Here is an 8,024-nt window from a genome sequence, read left to right as displayed (position 1 = left end):
TGTGTGTGTATCTGTGTATCTGTGTGAGTACATGCCACATATGACAGGTGGCCACAAAAGCAGCATAGGATCTGGAGTCACAGGTGGTTTGAGCTGCCTGACCTCAAGTCCTCTGCAGGAGCGGAAAGTGCTTCTAACCACTAAGCAAATCTGTCGCTGTAAAGAGATAACCAAGGCAACTATAGCAGAAGAAAGCATATGATGGAGGTTGGCTTACAGTTTCAGGGGTTCAGTCCATTATCATCGTGGAAGGAAGCATCGTGGCAGGCAGGAGTGGTGCTGGAGCAGTAGCTAAGAGCTACAACAGGATCTATGGTTGTTTATCCTTTTCAATAACTTCCTCTTCTTAACCCCCCCCATCTTCCATTCTATCGTCATAATCATAAACTTTTAATATGTCTAAAATTTATTTCTTTTAAACCTTTTTTTCATAAGCTCCAGGGAGTCAATTGGACCAACCTGAACAGACCAGACTCACCCAGAATAAGTATAGTTTAATTCTTCCCTTATCATTCCCGGTCTTGGGAACTCCTGGGAAATTCCCTCCTCCACGCCCCCCAAAAAAGACCCCCCCATCTTAAATCCTGGGACTCTCCTCTCTTAATCACCTAGATCTAAAATTTTTTCCAGACATAATTTTCTGCCTTTCCAGCATCTTGTGAGGTCCAAGCTGCCAGCCAGCCAGTTCCTCAGGGCCCGGAAAATACAACAGGAATCAGCCACCCCAGGACATGGTCACGTGTCTCAACTTCTCGTCGCCCACAAAGTCAGCGTGAAGCAGTCACAAGAGACCTTATGACACCCCAATCCCATCCATTAAGACCTCCCAACCCCCCAGATTTTTATAATAAACACAAGGGTGGAATGTAATTATTCAGCCACAGATAAGGTTGCGCTTCCAAGTTTTAAAGGCAGATATGTGCAGACAGGCCCTCGGGCACAAAGGGCCCCGCATGACCCATGTGTGCATGTGTGGTTACATCCACGTATGACTCAGCTAACCCTTGTGCGTCATCAGTGTGATGTAGTCATGCCAACCCCCTGTGCACATGTGCTGGGCAGTTTTTCAAAGCTGGACGCGCCATCTCTCGCTCTCTGCGCACCAATCCCCAGGCCTGTACGCACCCCCTCTAATAAAGTCCTAAGCGGGTTTGTTGGTGTTCCATGTCTCCTTCTCACTTGTGCCAGGTAATTTCAAGCACCCCAAAATATGACCTTACTTAGAAACAGGGTCTCTAGATGTAGTTAGCCATGATGCGCTGGGCATGTAGCTCAGAGGTCTAGCTCTTGCCCAGAACTACCAGGTGTTGGGGGATTGGGTTAAATGAAGATTTGTACCCTAGAGGAGCTGGGAGAGAGTCCTAAGGATGAGGGTACCCTAAGACCCAGTGAGTCTGTGAGAATAGGAGAGACCTAGCACAAGCAAAGACAGGTAGGGTGGATGCCTTTGCCATCAGTCAAGAGACACCTAGACCTGCTAACACCACCCAAAGCTGGGGGACACCAGAGCAGGCTCGTCTTTGTGGCCTCCGGGAGGACCAGCCCTGTTGACTCCTCGGGTCCATCCTGGCCATGAGAGCATATACTCTTCAGGTTTCCAGGCATATGCTATGCGGCCGTTCACCACGAGAACCCGGAGAAGCCAGCAGGGCACACTGGAAGGTTGCTGTGCTGCTCAAGGTGACCTCTCCCAGAGGAGGAAATGGCAGCCTTTCATTTGCTGTTCGATATTTATTGCCTAATGTGCACTTTCTGCAATATACATATATGACCTGAAGATTGTGGCTAATAAAACAATCCTGGGGCTGGATAAATGATCAGCGGTTAATCTTACCGCCGCTCTTATAGAGGACCCAAGTTCATTCCCAGTGCTCATGCTGGAGAAATCACAACCGTTGCCTGTAACTTCAGTTCCTGACGCCATGACACCCTCTTCTGGACTCTGTGGGCACCCGCACCCCCCACAGATCCAAATATACACACAATTAAAAATCAAAATAAGTCTCAGGGGAAAGTGTTTTTCTAGCCTCCATTGCTCCCTGTGGCTTGGCCGGCCTGCTTGCCATGGGAAGGCAAGCCATGGAAGAAGGCTGCTGGTCACGGGCTTGCTCCCCACAGCCTGGCCAGCCTGCTGGCCATGGGAAGACCAGCCACGCAAGAGGGGCTTTTGGTCACTCACAGGCTGTTCTCCAGGGCTCGACTGGCCAGCCAGCCATGGGGAGATCAGGCACAGAAGAGGGGACGCTGCTCTCTGGTATCCTTAGGTAAGTTCTACCACGAAGCTAGCTCTGTTGCCGGCAACAGAGTACTGATTCCTTCCTAAAGCTTCAGGCCCCTTGCTTTGCTTGTTCGCATAACTCTGGGGGTTGGGGAGCCTGATGGGAAAGTGTTTGTGAAGCCTCCGTGCTGTGGTGGAACTGCAAACCAATCATTCATGGCAAATTTGTCCATGTGGTTGACATAGCTCTTCATATCCCAGAGTTGTTTATTCGAGAAGATGATGCTCTCACGTAGAAAGTCTAAAGGCCTCAAGCTGAGCAAGTTCAAGCCCTCTGAAGGCCACCTTGGCTCCTGAGCTGGGCCGCTGCCTCTCTCTGGAATATCAGGTCTTTTTGACGGCACTCACTGCTGCCGTGAGTCTCTCTTCTCTGCCACCATTGCTTGTCTTCTGCCTGACTCTCCTAGCACTTCTTAAGCTACTCGTGACTAATTCTCTCCTCACTCTGTTGCTCTTGGGCCAGCCCAGGCCTCTGTCATTGTGAGGTGGCTGTGAAATCCCTTGATATTTCAGTTCTGCACAGAACTCAGGCTCCTCAGGCTCCTTTAGGATCAGGCCCGGTCTCTCAAGGCTTTTTCCTCTCACTTTTCAGAGACTTCCTTGCCCCTCAGCCTTCTCCAGCGGGCTGTCTTCTTCTATCTCTGGCTTCATCTCACTCTCCAGAAGGCAGAGTTACCTTTGACCGATTTCCCTTCATGCAACTACCGAAGTGCAATCTACTAGGTTGTTTTACATGTTTACTCCATACTAGCCTGTGAAAGCAGGAGTCACGCTTTCTGAGACCTGGGACAGCGGGGCTCCACAAACAATAACTAATGAAAAAAATTAGCTGGGTCTCTTGGTTGCTGCTCCTGCAACTCAGCTGAACTTAAGGCCCATTTTCTAGTCACATTCTTGGTGTGTGTGGGGTGTGTGTATGTGTGTATGTGTATGTAAGATAGAGAGGTGCATGTGTGTATGTGTATGTAAGATAGAGAGTATAAAATAATTATCAACTGCTTGATACAGAGAATAAATCTTCTGTCTGTAGTCCTACAACCTAAACATGTACCAGCCTGTCAGAACGAATCTTTCTTTTTTTTTTTTGGTTTTTTTTCGAGACAGGGTTTCTCTGTGGCTTTGGAGCCTGTCCTGGAACTAGTTCTGTAGACCAGACTGGTCTCGAACTCACAGAGATCCGCCTGCCTCTGCATCCCGAGTGCTGGGATTAAAGGCGTGTGCCACCACTGCCCGGCTCCAGAACGAATCTTTCATTAACACTCTTTTCCCCTTAGGTACAGGAGATTGAGCCCAGGGCCTCGCACACACTAGAGAATTTGCTTTACCACTGAAATCGTAGGACTTTAAAGAAAAGCATCTCCTAGTATCCTGGCTGCGGAGACTCGCATGCACAGAACCCATGCCTTGCTGACTCACCTCCGGGCTTAGGAATATAGGACAGAGGGGATCAGCAGACTTATTCCCCTGCTTCACCCACAGGCCAGTGGAGCCGGCCTGCAGAACAGAAGCAATGCCTACGGAACAAAAGCAACGCCTGCAGGTTGAAGCGGCAGGCCAAGAATGTGGCCAAGAAGTGAGGAGCCCAGGGCAATGGGAAGAGCTGAGACAGCTGAGCAGGACTGCTTGAGAGAAAGCAGGGAGATGGCTCCATGGGGAGAGGAGGTTTATTTCCTGGGTGTAGATGGTGGAAGAAGAAAGGAAAGCCAACTCCTGCGAGTTGCCCTCTGACTCACATAAACACACATACAAAGATAAAGATGAGCCTGGACTGTAGTCCCCATGGGCCCAGAGGACTGAACCTGACTCTTCAGCCTGTTCTACCCTTGCTCCCGTGGCAGAGCCTGTTGCAGACCCCATTAGCTATGCATTCCCTGGCCTCTTCCAGGGCATAGGGCCCCTGGGGTGCTTTCTTTGTTTCTGGTTGCCTGTAATATTTGCAGTTCCCAAGAGCAAGGACAATGTGGGCTTCATCATCCATTTCGGCTCTGACTGTGACATCCTGTTGTTTCTCTGGGAACATCCTGGTGTCTCCTGTTCTAGGTGCTGCAGGCCCAGAGCTGTAACACTAGGTGTAGAGGTGTGTTTTGCTGGGTCTCCAGACTGCACGTCCTCACCCCATAGCCCTCTGATAGCTCTGCGCTGAGTGGCCTCGCAAAGATTGGGTGCAGCGCACAATGCCTGTCTGTACTCTATGTGCTACCATACAGTTCGGGAGCTTCGGGCAAGGGGGCTGGAGGCTGAAACACACAAACACACACAGACCTCTAGTCACTGGTAAGAAGCCCTTTATTCAATAACACCATGGAGGCTTATATACCCAACAGTCAGGTGGGCCAACAGGTGAAAACCTCATCCCCTGATCCTCAAGGCCAAGGCAACACGTGCTCGTGAAGCAGAGCTGGTAAACAACTTTGACACAGCCTTTAGTAACTCAAATCAGAAGGAAAGTAAAGATCTCTAGCAGGGAAGAGCAGCTGGAGGCCAGGACTCCAAATGGTCCCAACAACTAGGAGTCTTCTAAAGGCGATTTTTGCCAAAATGAAGAGAGGTCCGAGTCATTTATTTCTTGGAGAAACCCCTTAGTGGATTTCTTTTATTTTGTATTTATTTTCCTCTCATATATTACAATATAATCGGTTTCCCATCCCTCCTCGGCTCCCAGTCCCTCTCCCTCTCATCCTTGTTCCCCAGATCCTCCCCAGTTTCCCTCTAGAAAAGAGCAGCCCTCCTGAGGACAGCAACCAAAGATGGAATATCAGGTTGCAGTAAGACTGTGCACATTCCCTTATAGCAAGGCTGCCGGACAAGGCGACCTAGTAGGAGGAAAAGGGCCCCCAAAGCAGGGAAGAGTCAGAGACAGTGCCCCTCCTGGTCCTTCTGTTAGGGATCCCTAACAGCACAGGCTTTGTCCAAATTATGAAATAAACTGTCCAAACTAATTATTTAGTTTTGCCTAGGAGGGAAGGAAAAAAATCAACAGAGTTTTAAACATTCACGTTAGGAAGAAAACATGTCTTCCCTTTCGCCTGTCTCCTCCCTCCCTAACACCTCCTACCTTTCCCCCACCCCTTCGATACCCACCACCCTCTCCCTTCCATCCTTTCTTTGAAACCTTTCTCTGGTTTTTCACCTTGAATAGCATATTCTCCAGACAATTACAGGCTGAGAAGAGAGAACAAGGAGCCACCATGCTCTAATAGAGTCACTGGCCAATGAGAAAAACGTGTGCTGCCAAGTGTAAGAGAATAAAGCAGCGCTAAAATCACAGCATTTCTGGAGACACGTTTGAATCCATAAAACTCCAGAGGAATCTACGGCAGTTTACGAGAATCAATCAGTAAATAATCTTAGCAAGGTCAACATGCTAAGTCAACAGGCTGTACACATCCCAGAGAGACCTCGTCCCTAAAGATGCTGTGGCTGCACCTGCTGTCCTCCATGTCCTCAGGACACACTGTCCCCACTGAGATGGGGCTTCCTTCCCTTCTGACATTCAGCATGGCCTGCCTGTAGCCCAGATGCTGGGACAGATGTCATTGTGTGTCTGTGAGGTCAGAGTCTGGAAGGGCCAGCAGCCTTCCTGGGGCTTCTGAAGTTCTCGGGTCTCTGAAGTCACTCTGTGTTGTTCCTTTCTACCTCCCTTCCAACTTAGCTGACTTCAGTCTCCCAAAGGCCAACACTGATTGGAAAGTAAATTTCTATTTGTTTGGGGTACAGTGGAGCAGAGCTGATTTTAGCTTTGACTTATGAAAAGGGCTTCAGGTAGCATATTTTAGGAAGAGTGGCTGGATAGGATTGGCGCACATTATAATGAATCTATTGAGAGAGATTTGTTTATTTTATCCCACAGGCATTAGTTTTGACTCCTTTCTGTAACATGAAGACACACCCCATAGCTTTGTAATTATTATTATCTTTTGTAGTTCTGGAAAGCTTCTAATAAGTAGTAACTATTAAAGATGGGTTTGATAGATATTTCCAAAATCATCCATCCAGCCAGGGAAGATAGCCTGCTGGTTCAGGTTAGGATGGACCAAAAGACTGGCTGACACTGGACTTGTAGCAAGGAAAAACAAACAAAGCAAAAAAAAAAAAAAAAAAAGAAAGAAAAAAACAAGGTAATACAGAAGAGTCCATGGTTTTAGGAGGCACAACTGGAGGACATTCTCTGCAAAGATTTGGGCTGTGCTGGGTTATTTTATACCAATTCAACACAAGCCATAGTTATCTCAGAGTGAAGAATCTCAATTAAAAAATAATGCCTCTAGAAAATTGGTCTGTGGTCAAACCTATAGGACATTTTCTTAATTAGTGATCAATCCAGGTCAGCCCAACACATTGTTGGTGGGGCTATCCTTGGGCTGGTGGTCCTGGAGTCTATAGGAAGGTTGAGCAAGGCTTGGTCAGCAAGCAATTAAGCAGTATCCCTCCCATGGCTTCTGTATCAGCTCCTGGCTCCAGGTTCCTGCCCTGTATGAGTTCCATTGCTCCATGAACTGGGATTCTGATAAGTAAGACAAATAAATCATTTCTTCCCCAGGTTGCTTTGGTTATGGTGTTTCTTCACAGCAATAGAAACCCAAACTAAGACAGCATTGAAAGGTAATGCTGGTTATTGTCAGGTCCAAAGGAAATGCCGTTTCCCCAAATTCTGGCAGTTAGGCGAAAGTCAGCATTTTTCAGAAACTTGTGAAGCCAGTTTCCTTGTACCAAGAGGAGTCATTTTCCTTATCAGTGGCAGAAGGGACAAATGATTATCTGTGGTGCCTATTAGCTCACAAAGTACATGCTGGCCTCAAGGCTACCTCGGTATCACAAGTACCTCCTCCTCTCCCCTGAACTTCTCCACCACATGGGTTCCCTCCCCTGGCTCTCTCTACAGTCTGCTGTTTTGGCTATGCTTTCTCTTTTGCCCTTTGGGTCTTCCTCTCTTGGTCTCCCCTCACCACCTATCTTCCTCATCCCTTCTCACTCTTCCTCTTTTCCTCTCCCTATGCTCTACCCCTGCTTCTCTCATGACCAGGTCTAGTCTGTTGGCCATAGCAGGACCTTTTCTGTACCACTAACCAGATCACAAATAACCACACAGAGACTTCTCCTTGGCCAATAGCTTAGGCTTGTTTCTAACTAGCACTTATAACTTAAATTAATCCATAGTTTTATTAATCTATGTTCTCCCATGGTGTGGGAGGTCCTTCTGTCTATGTGTTGCTTTTATTGGTTAATGAATAAAGAAACTGCTTTGGGCCTATAGGAAAACAGAACTTAGTTAGGCATGGGGTGAGGGTAGCTAAACTGAATGCTTGGAGAAAGGAGGCAGAGTCAGGAGAAGCCATGGAGCCACTGCCGGAGACAGATGTGCTGAAACTTTGCTGGTAAGTCATGACCTTGTGGTGATGCACAGATTAATGGAGATGGGTTAAATTAAGATTTAAGAGTTAGCAAATAGGAAGCTAGAGCTAATGGGCCAAGCACTGATTTAAATAATATAGTTTCTGTGTGATTATTTCTGGAGTCTGGGAAGCCAGGAAATGAGTAAACAGCCTTCTTACAATATTCCCGTGTGACTTTTTATCTCTATCCCATTTTGTGTGTCCAACTCATTCCACTTCTGGCTGGCTTCTCTGCCTTCTTTCCAGCATCCTTTGTCTGGATGTTCTGCCCTTACCTCCTCCCTAGCTAATGACTGTTTAGATTTTTATTAAACCAATAAGGAGGTCCTTTGGTAAAGATACATCTTCACAGT

This window comes from Microtus ochrogaster, linkage group LG9, assembly GCF_000317375.1.
Source record: "Microtus ochrogaster isolate Prairie Vole_2 linkage group LG9, MicOch1.0, whole genome shotgun sequence".
Taxonomy (NCBI): Eukaryota; Metazoa; Chordata; class Mammalia; order Rodentia; family Cricetidae; genus Microtus; species Microtus ochrogaster.
The sequence above is the reverse complement of the archived record's forward strand: the minus strand, read 5'-3'. Positions refer to the sequence as shown.